Source organism: Ailuropoda melanoleuca, chromosome 16 (assembly GCF_002007445.2).
Source record: "Ailuropoda melanoleuca isolate Jingjing chromosome 16, ASM200744v2, whole genome shotgun sequence".
Lineage (NCBI taxonomy): Eukaryota > Metazoa > Chordata > Mammalia > Carnivora > Ursidae > Ailuropoda > Ailuropoda melanoleuca.
The window spans coordinates 22,280,537-22,298,327 of record NC_048233.1 but is presented as its reverse complement, the minus strand read 5'-3'; the positions used below and the strand labels follow the sequence as shown (position 1 = coordinate 22,298,327).

The window sequence follows — 17,791 nt, the reverse complement described above, 5'->3', positions numbered from 1 at the left end:
TTTTTTAAATTTTCCGTAAATCTTCAAGCTGAAACATACAACTTAAAATGTGCTCGGCATGAGATCTCATCAACAGACCCTCAGAAGCATGAGCATGTAAGTTTCCTTGCCATTCCTGGGGAAGTGTGAGGCCTACACATCCAGACATGGTGCTAAATATTTGTTCTGGATTATCTGAGCTCCAGTCATACTGAGTCAGAGCACCAAACTTAGGCTATTACTTTAGCATTCATTATGTGCGTTGACAGCATGAATTTAACTGCCTATGATTTATCAGTATATGATGGGCTTTAAGAAATTGTCTCTATTAAAACCAAATGGCTGTGTAAGGATTTCTGTACTTTTTAAAAGACCATTATTTTAGACACTGCAAATTCTGTCCTGTCTTTTAAATAAAGACTCATTTGAAAACAAGTGCTTATAGTGTTCGGAGCTAGGAAAATTTTTGTTTGGAGAATATAAATTTGTGTTACATTGTAACCTCTCTCCTGAATGCCACACACACATTTCCAAAAGGCTCCTTGGCAACTCCACGTGGCACATGTATATGAGCCCTGGAGGTGCCCTTCACACCTGCTCCCCGGAAGTCTTCCTCTGCTCAGTTCAAGGAAAATCCCTTCTTCCCATTGCTCAGACCCCAAACCTTTCATCATCCTTGACTCCTTTCTTTCACATATCCTCCACCTAATACCTCAACAAAACTCTGTCAGCATGTCCTTCAAAATACTTCCGGGATCTGACAGCCTTTCCTCCTCTCCACTATTTCCAGTGTGGTCCAAGCCACCATCATTTCTGGTTACAACTGTAGGCTTCTAACTGGACTCCTGCCTTTGTTCCCCTCAATCAATTTTCATATGGCAGCCAGGGTGACCCTTTAAAGTGTAAATTAGATTAGTCATATTATGACCTTCTCTGCTGCAGGGTCTGCAGTGACTTCCTTCCTCAGGGGAGCCCTTAGCTGTGACCCTCAAGGAGCAGAGTAAGCCCTTACCAGGCTCCTCGCTGAGTTCATCTTCTGCTACTCCCCCTCTTACTCACTCTGTAGCAGCCATACTGTCCATTGGTCTTTCTCTGACATGCTGGGCACCATCCCTCTTAAGACCTTTGCCCTCCTACAAGGTGCCCTCTACCTGAAGTGCTCTTGCTCCATTACCGAATGAGTCATTCTGGCACTTTCTTCAGGTCTCGACTCAAATGGCGCCTTCTCAGTGAGGCCCTTCCTTCTCTTCTAAAATTTTATCTGACACTTCCCTAAACACTTTGTATCGTCCCTTAGTTTAATTTTTCTCCTTAGCCCTTCTCTAACTAACATCATTTATCTTGTTTATGTTTTATCTCCCCGACTAGAGTATTAGCTGCACGAGGGCAAGGGGCTTGGTCTGTTTTGTTTACTGCTCTATCTCAAGGGTGCAAACTAGTTCCTAGCAAACGGAGACATTCAACAGATATATGTTGAATAAATGAATAATTTAAGGTTGGTTTTGGCTGGTGTGCTGTATTTATGGTTACAGAAAGATAATGCACATTGTTTTCTTCTTAAATTCCATGCAGGCAGCTTTGGGTTAAAGTCAAATTCTTAAATTATTTTTTCATTCCTACTCTCCCTGAAGTATTTAATTAATCACAAGTCTTTTGAATTTATTTATCCAACTTTCATTGAACACCAAACTGTGTGCAGGTGACTGCATGAGGTTCTTGAGAGACATGATCCACCTTTTTAAGGACATTTCCAATTTAGTTGGTAAGGCACAACTAGCAAATCATCCATATAGAAGGGATATTTTCAAATATAGGAGATGGCTATTTAAGAGGGTTTTGTAGAATACTTGAGATTTTTCAGAAAAATATGTTCTCATCCCACCCGCTGGTTGTAAGGTGGGGTACATGACCTGATTTTTTAAAAAAAGATTTTCCAAGTGAGTTTATTGATCCACACAACCATCCATTAAGAACCATTGATTTAATGGCCATGTACATATGCATTATACTTCTAGACAGACAAACATTACCTCTCCCTTTATTTATCAGGGCCCACCCGGTATACTCTCACTGTAACTGAAGGTTTCCTAATTTAAAGAAACATTCCAAATCTATTAACTTGGGGGGACAATCTATATTAATGTTAAAAATAGACATATTTAATTATACTTGCTTCCTCCTTATGAAACAGGATGTTCTGGTTGCTTGTTTGTTTTGGTTTTTAGTTTGTCAACAAGTAAATCTGCCACTTCATCTGCAGCACTGTCTGGCTTTTTGAGCATTTGTTGTGGCCAGACTGCCCTTTTGCTATTTGTAGCTGAGTGAGCATTTATGTGCTTCCCAAGATACAGTTCTCACACCAGTAATGCATGCCTTTCATAGGCTGGACTGGTCTTGGGCATTCTATTTGGGATTGCCACCTCAAGTAAAAATTACACTAGTGCAAAGTCGGCAGACTGATTTTCTCAATCTGTTGCATACTGCCCTGCAGATGCCCCCTTTGGAAGTTTTACTCGTTTCAAACTTTGGTGGAAATTTCAGGGACTTTCTTTCTGATTAGTTGCCTATTCCTAAACGAAATACAAAACTCTTATTGTATTTTCCTCATTCATCTTTCTATTTAGGTGAAGCTGGACATAGAGACCAAGCAGTATGAACAGTTTGCTATCATTATCATCTTGAACTCAGCCATCACATTCTTTGGTTTTCCTCAGTTTACTCTTTTGCACATTCTGCTTTCCTTTTAAAAAGATATTTCAAGAGAATGAGGCAATTAAAAATACTTGCCCTTGAAAATAAAAGCATCATGAGTCTCAGTTTGGAAAAGGGGGTTTATCTCTGGGTTCTATGAGCTACATGCACACTAATTTACAGTGCTGGAACCAAATGGGTTGAAAATCCTTGTTTTCCCACCAGATGGGTTATTTTAAAATATCACAAAACTTCTGAGGTTATTTACATTACAAATGTGCTTCTTCACACACATCAAGAATTGAGTACCATGTTTTGACAGTAACTCCTTTATGAAATTATATATTGCGCAAGTATAGTAAAATTCAAGTCATTCTCAAGGGAGCAGGCTTATGAATCTGGATGAGGTCACACCTCTTTAAAGATGCAGTTTGATAATCCGACATCAAAACAAAGGAATTCTGTTAATCCTCTCACAAAAGTGCAAATTGCTAATCAGATCCCTGGGCTGGGCTGGCAGCTTGGTAAACAATGAGCTTGGCAGAAGAGCAACTTAGGGCGGATAGATAGCTGAGAAGCTTGGGGTACCAACTTTGCCCCTGTGTTAGCCCAGTTGGGCCTGTTGTTTCGAAACAATTATGTTTGTCAATGGAGGTGGTTCTTGCAGTCATTGTGTTCTTGTGCTTTTCTCCTTCCATGTTAATGATGATGCAAATCAATCTTCCTGTCTTTCATTTCACTTCACTGGTGTATCGGCTACTATGCCCCTATATTCTTTTCACTTGGATGCATGTGTCTTTTGAATTTTCATTACACATTCCTTTACAAGCCCAGAGGGTTTTCCTTCCTTCCCACAAGTAGTGTGGTGGTATTTGAAAAAGGAAGAATAAATCCTAACCCAACTGGAAAAAAAAAAAAAAAGTCTCTTCTAGAAGGTGTAATAGTTAGGATTCCTTTTTTTTTTTTTTTTTAAGTGATAAAACCCGATTTGAGGCAGCTTGAGAGAAAAAGCTGGAATTTGTTGGGTAAAGGAATATAGAGAAGGCAAATTACCAAATCCGGGGAAGGCAGAAATGGAGACTGGCCTTTGGAGCAGTTGGGAGCAAGAAGCCATATTCTGTCAGGGTTTGATTCCTTCTCTTGTCTCCCTGTCACTTTAGGTAGCGACTTTACTCTTTCTTCCTGCAGTGGAGATTTCTCTGTAGGGGAGGAAATGTCTCCATTGATGACAGCTCAGGAATTTTAGAGCTGGCTGCTTTTTCCATCCTACTGAAATAAAATATCTCAGGGAAGGACTCTGATTGGCTTTGCTTTGATCAGGGGCTTATCCTGGGCTAATCAGCTCTGTGTATACATGACTTCTTATTTGTCCGAGTGTAGAAGGTGCTTGCTGTTTGTTTTACTCTGTCTTCTCCAGGTTTCCTGAAATATGTAACCGGCCTGAAGAATTCCACAACCTGATCACTGTGTCAGCCAGTGGAATTATGTTGCACATCTCAACACCACTTTTCTAACTCGCACTCTATTTCACCCTTTTGGCATTTCCAACTTTCACCCAGACATGACTAAGAATTAACTTGAAAGTGAGAAATACAACTTCTTCATTTTAAAAGGGGTTTTCATTAAGAGAGTGCACTATTTTGAATACTTCTAGCTTGTTGTGTGTCTTCTATTAAGAGAGTGTGGAAATTATTTGGGCGCAGTGCATGTGTTGAGAAGGAATGACAATTACAGTTTTGGTTGTGGAGTTATCTTCCGATAGCGTGCTTTTGCAGTGTGGGCTGCAGTTGACGTGTTGGTTTTCAGTTGGATGAATGATACGGAACATGACAAATCTACGTCTGTAAGAGGAGAAACGTATCAAATGTAGAGGTTTGGGGTAGAGGCTGTCCCGGTGGGGCCATGCTACCCACAGCCAAAGCTTTCTGAATAAGAGCACTGTCTTTTTAAAAGCAATAGGGGGTGAGGATTGAGGGAGTGCTCACAGCGGTAAGTATAACACAGCTGTGCTCTGTTTATGCTTCGGCTACAATAAAAAAGCTATAAAATGTGAGATGTCATAGCTCCACTTTGCTTTATTTATACTATTTCCTCTGAGCTCTGTCACACTGCACATTCATCTGCTAAGTTGCAGCAAGAATGGAGATTAAAATATCACAGCTCAAAATAGGAGTCAAGCGGAAGGAGATTCATCATAGCCCTATTAAAAATATGTAAATATGGGAATGAAGTCATTTTAAAGCTATACAGCCCTCCTCCTTTATGAGTTAGGATCCCTTGAGCAAGTGGTGGGCTATGCAAGGGACAGACCTAGGGCACTTGTTCCCCATTTCTTCCACCCATGGGATCCTTTTAAGATTAAAGACTTTGAATTGCAAATTATACATGTTTTCCTATAATCATGCCCACATTAATAATGGCAGGAAATCTGATGCAAAGCAAGAAAACAAAAGATTTCGTAATTAAAGATTATACATCGTTCACTTAGTTAGAATAATTAAAATTAATATAAGAAATCTTTCTGACCTCAGTTATGAATGAAATTTGAGAAACCTCCAGAAGTATCCCTAGGTAGGAAAGTTCCAAGAAGGAAACTGAGACTTGGAGACATGGTCTGGTTTTCCAACATCCAGTTACTAATGATAGAGCTAAGACTGGAAGCTAGGGTTCCTCTCTAAAACTTGGCTAGTAAATGAGTTCTCATTTCCTCTATCTGTAGTCCTAACAAAAATTTACTCTCTGTTGTCTATATGGTGTGCTTGGGAGAAGGAATAGACTTTTTGGATGGATAAATCTCAAATGGTATTTATTAAGAAGACTTTTGTGCTCTCTTCTCTGTGTTGTTGAATGACTGTTAATGTTTTGGCCTCCTTATTTTCCACATGTGTTATCATGGTAATAATAAAGACCAACATTTACTCAGTCCCTACTGGGTGCCAGGAATGGTCCTGTGTGTTTGATGTGTATTCATTATTTTACTCCTCACAACAACCCTATCCTATAGGTATTAGTCCTTACATCTTGTAGATGTGGAAACTGAGGCAGAGATCATGCAGCTAGTGAGTGAGAATAGGAATCCAAACTGAGCAGGCTGGCTTTGGAGTCTGCACTCTAAGCCACAATGCCTGTTCCAAAAGTTTTAGAAAAAGACCAGGAAGAGCACTAGGCTAAAAAAAGAGAAGCCTGGGTTCCAGGCACAGTCTTGCCATTACCCTAGTAAACTGATTTTTCTCCCTGTAGAATGCAGTCAAGAAATGATTATATCCTTTCCAGTTTCAGCTTTGTATGCATTTCTATACTACCACCTCATGAAAATAATTTTTTTGAGCAATAGCTTCTTTCTGCAGTCTTCTTTAACTGTACTTTCAGAAATGGCTATGTTGAACATTTCTAATATGTGGTGATTCTAGAATTTCTTTTGTCCTGCACTTTTTGCTGTATTTTAAGTGAATTCTTTTGGCTGCAAATAATAGGAGTGTCATAGTTAGCTAAAGATTTTCTAGCTGTGTGATCTTGAGCATATTTCTTCATCTCTTGTGCCAGTTTTCTTGTCCATAAAATGGGTATAATAGAAGTCCATACTTATAGAGTTGTTTTGAGAATTAAGCTAGGTATTACATGTAAAGCACTTAGCATGAGGCCAGTGCATAGTCCTTCCTATACAATGTCAATGTGTTTGATTAGGAGGACTGTGGATCATCCCCTCCCCCATCTCATTTAACATATCTGCCTCTAATTCCTTGTGCTACCAGTTCTTTTATTGTGATTGGCCAATTAGTTAACTTTTTTGTGCCTTATTCATGTATTAGGTTATGGTACTATCGGAAGGTGCTATCTATTTGAGGTGGAAATATTAGAGCAGGTGGAACTTTGGAACGTGGTTAGGTTCGCCCTTCAATGTGATGAATATAATACCCTGAAAGAACAACTCAGCTTGTTGTCCAAGAACACTCAGCTAGTCAGTACGGTACAAAGGTAAAACCTGCAGGTCCTCATGGCAGTTTCCAACATAGTACTTCTACCTATGGAGTTATTAAATAGAACATGTGAAAGTTCTTGAAATTTGTAAAAGGAGCCACAGCACACATCTTAATGGTTTAAATTAGGCTAATTGCCAGAGTATTTAAGATTTATCGTGATTTCAGATTTTAGATTTTGTGTCTTTTTTGGCAGACTTCACAGGAGGACATGAGGAAATATGCCTCAGGGTGGCAAGGGAGTGCAGGTGGTCATCCTTCTTCCTGACCCTTAAGAAATTGATGTTCTTGATTTTTTTCCTATGTTGAGTGAGGTAACATGTAGTTTTCAACAGCATGGGAAGAAGTAGACCTGATATGCTTAGACAATGTATAAAGTATAAAGAAAAAAAAAAGATTTTTATAGTGATTTGGGTAATTTAAATAGAAAAATAATCTGATAAAACATTATTATAATTTTTGAGACACATCTAATTGAGTCACAATGTATCCAATGCTACTATAATATAGAAAGAAAATGGGCTGTTTCCATAATGTATTCCTGTTCCTGAGTCCCTACCCTATTGGGCAGATTTAAAAGCAATCAAAAGTAAATATAATATAGCACAAAAGAATTCAGTGTCCTCACTATCAAGTTATCTCTTTCTGGTTTTGTTGTTGTTGTTGTTGTTTCTATTTCCCAGGCCTAGACTAGGCTGGGGTGAGCAAGGCACCTTGGGTGTAAAATGGAAGGAGGCAGCCCTCTCTGGTGGCAGCCCTGCAGTTATATGACCCTGAGAGGGATGCTGCTTACATTTTGTGCCCTCCTAAGTGCCTCACAAACCTCACTTTCGTGCTGACTCTGCTCCTGTCTGCACTAACGAAACTGTCTTTGAGGGGTTTATGTATCACTCTGGCTGGCGCGGGAGTGTGGAGCACCACACCTGTGCCTGCTGGCCCTGGGGTTGTCCTCTGCATCCTTCCTTCCTGGCTTCTGCCCTCTGATACTGTCTCTATCAATAGAGGCCTATGTTCTTGATGATGTAGTGGGCCCCACCTTGATTTTGAGCCAGAGTGGCTGTTGCTGACCTACCATTGCCTTGAACTCGAGTTCCCTTTTCTTTTCTCATCCCAAGGCTTTCTCAGTCTTTCTCTGTATCACGCTTGTGTTTGTGTGTGTGTGTGTGTGTGTGTTGGAAATTTTTAGACTCTTTGTACATGCACACAACCTGTGAAGAATAACTGATTTTAACTCAGTCTATCTGGAAATCTTCCTTCACCAGTGTTTTATTTCTCCTTCGCCAAGTTAGATGAGTACAAAACTTACAACAGGGATTTTCTGAAAGGCTTCTGACCTACTCCATCCCCTCCCCAACAAATGACATCCGTGAAAGAGAACTTTCAGTCCATAGGTCCTTGGATTCCTTTTATCCAGTTGACATTCTTCTGCCCCACCTCCTTATCAATTTAGTAAGAAAATATGCAGAAAGCCTAGCCCCTGTCTCTGAGCTCTGCCTCTCTCCTTGTGCTACACTTATTTTCCCCTTCCTCCGTAAGTACATGAGAATTCCTATATTGGCTCTGTTAGGATCCACATTTTGCTCTTGTTTTTTCACAGGGGATTTTTGGAAATCCTTAAACAACTTTTTACTTTCAAATTCTGTCATCCAAAATTGTTGTCTCACCAGGTAAGCTGATTAACATCACCTTTGTTTAGATAGTAGCTGACCTCCCAGCTTGCATACTGGAGTCTACAAAGGGCCAGACCTCCAGGAACTCCTAATTGAGATAGAGAGTATAGAGAGTCAGGGGGAATTATCATCACAGCAATCCATACTGAAGATGTGTGGGCTAGCACAGATTATTTCATGGGCTCTCATTCCTTACCTCCCAGCCTAGTTCCTACTCTCAAGTTAGAACACTCGCTCTCCATTATGTGTAAATATTGTATATCCTACCCTATGGAAGGGAGTAGATCCAGGGTTAGCTCCTCCCAAGAGGAGCTACTCATTCATGATCTTTTTTTGACTCTAGGAATTTGGGATATATACACTTCCTGAATTTTCTCCTTATATTCTGCTTATGGAGGATGCAGGCATTCAATCTCATGCAATTTTAATACAATATGGTCAATTTTATTTTATGATTAGGAACAGTATTTTATGGGAGAGAAGGGTTGCCTAATTTTGCCTAGAAGTGTCAAAGAGGGCTTCCCAGAGGAGTGAAGCCCAAGTTAGGGATTGAAGATTAATTATAGTCTTTTATGAGTAAGATGGGAAGTATATTTTTGAAAGAGCGAAGCTCAGCGAAGAGCAGGACCTTGTCTGTCATACTGATCATTGTGTCTCTATCACCTAGCATAGAACTTGGCGTCTTGTACATACTTCAGTATTTAGTGTATAAATGGATGAATGACTTTATCTTGGGGGCCATCAAAATTGGTAATTTTGAGTAAGGGTACAACATGATGAAATATGTATTTTATAAAAAATAATATGGCAGCATTGTAGTAATGAATGAAAAGAGAATGAGACAGGGAACATGTTCTATGAAGGTTCCTGAGAGATTCCTTTTAAGTGATCTCCGACCTCTTTCCAGATACTTAGAGAGTCTGTCACTCTTCACTGAACATATGGTAGTTTCCCATGTATGTCTCAAGAAGGCATGGGCACTGACTGTTCCCACCTCTTAAGATGGCCCAAGAAAATCTAGAGATAATTCACAGAATATTTAAGAGTTACTTCCTCAACAACTTTCATATAGGAGATAGAGAGTTGAGGTTTCCAAATGATCTGTTTTATAGGCAATAAATACATTTTTGTCATAGTCCATATGGACTGCTATAATAAAAATACCATAAATTGAATAGCTTATAAACAACAGAAATTTATTTCTCACAGTTAGGGCGGCTGGGAAGCCCATAATCAGGGCACCAGCATATTGTGTCTGGAGAGAGCCTGCTTCCTAGATGGCCATCTTTTTGCTGTAACTTCACATGGTAGACAGGAGTCGGAAGTTCCGTGGGGTCTCTTTGATAATAGCACTAATCCCATTCCTGAGAGCTCCACCCTCATGAACTAAGCACCTCCCAAAGACCCCACTTCCTAATAACATCACATTGGGCATTTGGTTTTAGCATACGATTTTTGGAGGGCACAGACATTCAGTCTATAGCTTATGGCATAGCGTCTTTTCTGTATTTCTTGTTCAGAGTGAGTCGATGAATTTTCAGCATTGGCTATGGCAACCTGGGGTCTACATGGTCATGAATCCGAGCACATAACTGATACTTGTTTTTACAGCGAGAGACTGAAGAGAGGTCGGTAAAATATATGCAGTTTTGTTCCTGTGTGTACTAATTTTCTGTTGGTGTGTGTCAGATTATTAAAAACCTAGTGGCTTAAAACAATGCCCACTTACTAGCTCGGAGTTCTCCAGGTCGAGTCCAGCATGGTGTGGCTTTCTCTGCCCAGAGAATCACAGGCTGAAAATGAAGGTTGGCCTGGCTGAGTTCTTAAGTGCACACTCTGGAGGGAAAAAATCTGCTTCCAAACTCATTCTTGTTGGTAGAATTCAGGTCTTTGTGGTTGTAAGAGCTGGGATGCCTGTTACCTCGCTGGCTGTTAGCTTGGGGTTGTCTGTAGCTACTACACGTTCTGTAGGTGCTCTCCCATCCGAGGCTAGCAGCCGTGCGTCAGGTCCTCTTTATGATTCAGATCTCTCTTTTCCTCTGTCTCTAACCTCTAGATCAAGATTTAGAAGGTTAGGTCTACCCAGGTAGTTTCCCTGTTTTGAAGTTATATAATATAACCTATTCGGGAGAGTAAAATCCATGATATTCACGTTTCTAGGGACTATGCGGAGCATGTTTCCCAATTAGGAGAATTTGGGAGGGGCATCTTAAATTCCGCCTACCAAACTTTTATTTAGAACATTTAAAAAGAACAAAAACAAGTTGTGAACAGCATCTTGCAGAATGTAATCTAAGCACTTAGGAAAAGCAAAAATAAAAGTATGATTTAATTAATATTTTGTTTGAAAACTAGCACATCTTTTAATGAAGTTAATTTTCTAATATCTGACCTTGGCAGATCTACTATTACTAATCTTTAAAAATTTTACTTGTTTGTGACTCATTCACTTCTGTATATTCCTACCATTCACATTACCAAAACAAAAAAAAAAAACACATTTCTATATTTATTACTGGGGGCGTGACAGTGGGGGTGGTTTTTATTGTTTGTGCAAGGAAAAATAAAACAATGCCATATAATCTATACATAAACACAATCACTTCAAAGTGATTTTTAATAGTAAGAGCTTTGTTAACTTAATTTGAATGATAAAGTAAGATATCTTTCAAAGTTTTGGGGATTTCTAGATTTAAATAAGGAAGGTACAAGAGTTTAATTGCACAATTAGTCAACTACAAACTCAGTCAACTACAAACACATTTCCCCACGTATTCCTCATTTCTGACAACAATTGCAAGTTTGAGGGGTTTCTAAAACCACCTTCAGGTTTGACAATGTGCCAGAAGTATTCACTTACACGGGTTATACTCAAGGTTATAGTTTATTTCAGGGAAAGGATACAAATTAAAATCAGCCAGGGGAGAAAGTATATAAGGTTGAGTCGCAAGCTGATAAAAATAAGGCTAAGGCTGAGTCAGAGTTTGAGGCTTGAAGAACCAACCACAGAGCTTTCACTGTCCTCTCCTTATAGAGTCAGATGCATTACTTTCCCAGCATCAATATGGCAGTATGCATGGAGCATTGTCCAGAGTTTTTAATGGATGTGATCACAAACTGCCCAAATTGCTGACCTGTAGGCTCCAGCCCCTCCTGGATGTCACTGTTGGGTTGATACCTTTAGTCTCCAGTTCCTTCCAGAGGCAAAATTGATACTGCATGGCCCCAAGCCTCCATCCAAAATCACGCTGTTTGTCCTGTGGCCAAAGCTCTCAGTCAAGCAAAGACGCTCCTGCCAGATGTGACGTTTGGAGGACCTAGAGATCACGTCTTAATAGCCAAAGACAAAGGCCAGATCTTTCTTTGCATAAGGTTAACTCTTCACCACACAGAAAAGGAGGGAGGGAAAGAGAAATGAATGCAAATAGTAGTTATTTATTGAGGGTCTACTCTGTGTCAGGCGGTATGCTAAGCATTGTTTCCTTTAATTTTTTGAACACTATTAGAATGATGCTGTAATTATTTTTCTTTTGAAGATAAGCTGAGATTTATAGATTAAGAGATTTACCCAAGACCATATAAATAGTCAATTGTGGAACCAGGATTTAAACTAATGTCAGCCTAACTCAAAAGTATATGATCTTAAACACTTTATTGCCTCCCCCAAAACCAACGGGCAATAAGAATATATAATGTAATAAGAACTTAGAAGCAATTATTCTTGAGAATTGTTTTCAGGACAAAGTTGTCATTCAAATGTGTAAGAATATGCATTGCTATTTTAATAATGTAGGATACAGAGGAAGAGGATTGCTATATAGAATGGTTATGTCATTGAATTCATACCTTCCAAATGGATTCCAGTGAGCACTGTATCATTTAATTAATTCAAACACATTTATGGGGTATGCATTATATCTCAGGTGCTGTGGTGGCCACTGGTGACCCAAAGATGATGACAAATATGTTCCTGTCCACAAGGAGCTAGCGATCCACTGGGGTATGTAAACTCTTGATTATTTTATAATATTATGTTAGTTTTAAGCAGAATAGAGAGAGTGCAATCTGTAAGAAATATTTTGCCTACAAATTTTGCAAGCATGTGGAATAATTTTTTTTGACTGGATGAGCTAATGATAAAGTTACTAATTTTTAGTTAGCTTTAATTTTTCAATATATTCTTTAATAATAGGATAGATCTTTAAAAAGTAGTTTTACTTCCTTTGCCTTCGGGGGGGAAATCATAGCACTGAGATTTGTCTGTATTTCCTACTAATAATAGTACATGAGGGCAAACGAAGGGAGAATAGGAATGCCATCAGAGCACATCATACATAACAACAATGTGCATTTCGTCTTCACACTTGTAATGTTGATACTCTGCTTTTCATTGGTTACTTTAGTGATCAGTTGTACCTTTCATTTTCTCCTACTTCACTGATTTCTCCAATTGAGCAAAGTCCATATTGGGATAAAATAGGATTCCTTGTTTAGTTAATGTTGACTTTTGGCAAATTTGTACTTTATTTAAGTTATAGTTTATTATAGCCCATGCTTACAATACACTATACAGTGTGCTGGGAGTGGTCCTGAAGAAACAAACACAGTAAATGCAATAATATAAATAAGAAATATTATATCCCAATTATACTTTATTTATTTTATAGCTCAATATAGAGGAATAAAATTAGAAAATAAAATAATAAATTTAAGTGAACTTGATGTCCAGTAGTTCATACTGCTACTACACAACACTAACAACAATATATTTGGACTATTTAATACATATATTAACATGCTCTCTAGCTTAAGCATTTTAGTGCTGAGAGTGCAGTTGGGATCATTTTAAAATGTGAGCAACCCAAGAAAAAAAAGTGTCTTTTTTTTTTTTTGGCAATATGATTTTAATTTTTAAAAGCATTTAATTTTATAAACCATATCCATCATCTCTGCATAGATAAATGTTGTGGCAATTTTTTGAATGAACCTTTTGGTTCCCTAAAGAAATTATGGATACACTATAAATTTATAAATGAAAGGCCATTCATCAGAGTTATAAATATGAGCGATTCTTGTGCTGATGCCCATGTAAACTTAAAGTGGTTTAATATCTATTGGCTTTGAGCATAGTTAGAACAGCAAAAGAATATAGATACTGTCGTACTTACATGGTGTCATAACATTGGCAAAATGGTGAGAATGACATGAAATATTTTTTGAATACCATGGCATTTCCTTGAATTACTGCTGGCAATAGAGCATAAATCAACCTTATTGATGGATATTCCAAGATGTTTATTAATCTGTTCATTTAATCTGAAATACTCACTCTTGGCATTTATAGAGCCAGTTCAAAGGAAGTGGCAAGTGCTTCTAAACCCCTGCAGTTACTTTTAGGGGCCCCATAATTATGTCAGCTAAGTCTGGTTGGAATGGAGATTAAAATGCATACAAATCCTTTCCTTCTAATCTATGCTAAAGATATTTGCTTGACTGAAATACATTTTCTTGTATATGTCTAATAAAAAAATCTCAGTTTGTTCCATCCTTGATGAAATTTACAAAATGGCTGTCTATTTGAATCTTCAGTTTTTAATCTGTTTTCCTCCTTCCCCGCTCCCCCAAATTGGAAGACAATCCTGTACTTGTATACTTTGACTAAAAGGACTGGAAAACTGACCAAATTCCTGTGCGCCAAATTAAGAAACAGCATATGGCATATGATTTTGACAATATGTAGACAGGTAGGATGGACAGATGTAAAGATACAGAGAGGGGAATTTTGATTAGATAGTAAAGGTCAGAGACAGTAGCAGTTAAGCTGAAGAAGGAAGGAGTCAGCTATGCATATGTTGGGGCGTAAGATGATATGAATGTGCGTGCAGGTGCCTGTGTTATTTATTAAAACGTGGAAAGTCTAGGGGAAGAGCTAACTTCTGTACTAAAATAATGTAAGCAGGACTCAGCTTCTCTCCATTTCTTAGTTTGCAGTAGGACAGCTTCAGTCCTGGCTTCACTTGGGAGCAGGATGGTGGCGATAGCATTGCTTCAGCCTGGGCACCTTCTTGTTTCACTCAGATCAAACAGGAAAAAGAGAGTCTCTTTCCCAGAAGCCCCATCAAAAGTCTCTTTGTACTAATTGGCTTTGATTAGATCACAGATTAATCCTGTGCCCCTCTCCTGGAGCAAGAGATAGAGTCAGCTTTATCACTTTCCATGGGCTAGGCATTGGGATTGCCTCCCAGAAGGAAAGGGCTACTTTTAACAGAAAGAGGGTATATGGATGCTAGGTAGCAAAATAAGTAAGTAAGTAAGTAAGTAAATAAATAAATAAATAATTAAATTATATTAAATTTGCTGTCAGAAGAAAAATTACAATGGGTATAAGCACATGAGATTTTGCATATATTTCCAGAAGCCTGTAGATTTCCTTGCAATCCATGGATTCTAGGTTAAGAAACTCTTAAAAGTAACAATGAATCAATACCTTCTGGAACAAACAAAAGACAGTGTTGATAACCATAGCCATCCAGGAAAATGTGTTTTTACTTAGATTGTTTCCTGAGAAAAGGGACAAAAAGAATATAAACTAGATGTTTAAATGATAATATCAAATTAAGAATGAACAAGAAGTTGTATTTTCTTGTTAGCTAAAGTAGAAATGAGTGGTTCACCTTGAAGGTGTTTCTGTAACTATTATTGCGTACAAGGAAAAGAGGCAAAATCTTTTATTGAAGGTAAAAACTTTAAACTGACAATGTCGGAAGACTTCTATTGGGATAAAAAGAAGTTTTCCAGTGTTGGCTCAACACATTTTATTGTGATGGGGGCCCGTGTTTATGTGCATCCTAAATCCCTTCAGTTTACTCAGTTCAGTTAAAAAAAAGTATTAATGATGTAATAAAAGGCAGAACATAAGGAATACAGTCAATTATATTGTAATAGTGATGGAAGGGGGCAGATGACAGCTACATTTGTGGTGAACATAGTATAATGTATAAACTTGTGAAATCACTATACTATACATCTGAAACTAATGGAACATTGTGTGTCAACTACATTCAAATAAAAGAAATTTAGAGATGAATATTTATTATTTGGAAAAAATATTAATCACTATGAAAGTGATTTGTAAAGAATATCCTTTAGATCATTGGCCCAAACTACTTGTTGATTTGCTAATTTTTTTTTCTTTTTAGCTGTATTTTGCTTTAGAACATCTGGGTGATGTCAGTTGTTTCTTTAAAAATTATTTTTATTTGAGAAATCTTAAGAAAATGGGTAGAAAATATAGGTCAATCATTGGAAAATGAGGATACTTTAAAAATGCCTATGTAGTGATTGTGTACTTTTCATTAATATTGGTCTTTAAATGATGTGGACACTAACATAGCAGCTGCCAAGGTAACAGTCATAAATATGCTTTATTTTTACCTAAATTTCTTAGTTTATTGACAAGCAAGAGTTAGCCTGGGATTCTAAGTTGCGTCTCTGAACACAAGAGGAGTTTTTCTTAAGTGAATCAAGATATTACTCAAAAATGGAAAGAAATTCCATGATTGCCAGATATTTTTAAAGAATAAACATGTTAATTGAAGATGGGTTTACTGTGCCACCTGTTGTCTCTTCACACAAGCAAAAACCCTCGGAGGTTTTAACACTCTTCCTCATAAATGATAAGCTTTTTACCCTAAATCTTCTACTTTTGACTAAAGTGACTGTCACTGTTCCTTGTTAAGTTCAGTATTCTCAGTTGTGAAGAAAGACATTATATTTTTCTCTAACCACTAATGCTGCTGAAATGCTACAGCTGTTTTGGAGGGTGTCCACTTTTCACAATATTTCTGCAAAGGCTATAATGTATCTGGCTTTCCACACCGACATGTTATTTTTAGAAACTCCTCCTGAAAACCTCAGTTTACCACCAGTTCTTGCTTCAACTGAAAAGTTGGTTCTTTTTTGATCTGTTAACTACCCCGTGTGTGTGTGTGTGTGTGTGTGTGTGTGTGTGTGTGTGGTTTTTGTTTTGTTTTGCTTTTTAGATTACAGCATATCTTTACACAGTGTCAATTATCTGTGAATATGAAACAGCAGGTAGTTCATTCATTGAAAACTAGTTTACAGATTTTCTTGCTATACATTTCTCTGTCTTTCAGGTTCAATTTTATATTTAATCAAGCTAGGGAGTTGGTTCTCTCCGTAGTCATATTATCATCAGTGGAGTTCGGAGAAATGAGTTTTTTTAAAAGAGCAAACTTTTAAAAATACATCATTTAAAATGTTATTCTTCCAATTTGGCTAAAACAAATCAATAGATATTTTTAAGGCTGTGAGTTAAAGCAGGAAGAAAGTGTCACTCCTGTAATCCTTCCTAAAGACAAAAGATAGAGGACCAAAGTCTTGTAAGAACAATCCATACTGTATTTTTTTTTTACATGATGTCCAATTCAGCTGTGTAGGTGAGAGTTTCAGATAAGATTAAATGCTTTTACAGATGTGAACAGTCAAAACATTCCCTATTATTTATTTTAAGGGCCTTTTAAGGAGAAGGAATGGGTTTAATGTGAGACCCCAAAGCATACATTTCTAAGACAGCTGCCTGTCTGAATAGGGAATGAGCTAAGGGGTGAACAGGAGAAAATCCACATACATATTTGAGTTTCACTTTAGAACTTTTGATAGCTTTGGTCACTGATTGGAGTTTCTCTCCAACTAGGAGCCAAGGAGACAAAGCAGGTAATCTACATAATCTTTCCCACGTTTTCTACAAGTGCCTGTAGATGAAAACATGTCAGACAACTGGTCAAATAGGGCCTAAAGTTTTCTCTGCTTATTTGTTTTAAATCCCTTCTTTACTGAGAAAGAAATAAAAAGAAATCTTGAAGTTGGTGACAGACTTGGGTTCTTGCCACATTCCCAGCTTACTTCGTGGACGGCTCTCTACTTCAGAGAAAGTTAATATTTTCCAGAGATGTTCCATAGGTATTCTAAATCATACTACGGACACCTGCTCCTTTATATGGATATGTTCTCCACCTAGGATGAATCAGATTTGATTTTTTTTTTTTTTTTTTTTTTTTTTTTTTTTTTTTTTTTTAGTGTGCTTCCTTTCAAAAACCTCATTAATCTTAGTGTGCAGAATTTAGGGGGAAAGTTGTGTTTTGCTAGTTGACACTGTTTAATGTAAATGATTTATGATTATTCCTTATGTATACATGATAGGCACTTTATAAATTGGATTGTTCTAGGAGTAACACGATACATAAATGTTATTGCTATAAATTCTGAAGTTGGCTATATATTTTTGTATCATGTAACCAGTTGACTTATAAATGCTGACTATTCCAACCTGCTTTGTCTACTCAATATTGTAAGTGGTGATTTAGGTAAGCCAAGCAGAGATATACACAGAGTCGCTCAAACTGTACAAGAACAGGACATCTTGGCACCTCTCCAACATGGCTTCTGGCTATC

General features: G+C 37.7%; 1 protein-coding gene across 9 annotated transcripts in view; it reads left to right on the top strand.

Annotated features, from left to right (window-relative positions):
- The window catches only part of SOX5 (SRY-box transcription factor 5), a 960,947-nt gene that overhangs the window by 164,279 nt on the left and 778,877 nt on the right, over positions 1–17,791 (top strand). For all 9 annotated transcript variants that reach the window (XM_034644599.1, XM_034644605.1, XM_034644606.1 and 6 more), the window contains one exon: positions 12,241–12,317. The gene's annotated coding sequence lies outside the window, so the exon portion shown is untranslated. The remainder of the gene's footprint in view (positions 1–12,240; positions 12,318–17,791) is intronic.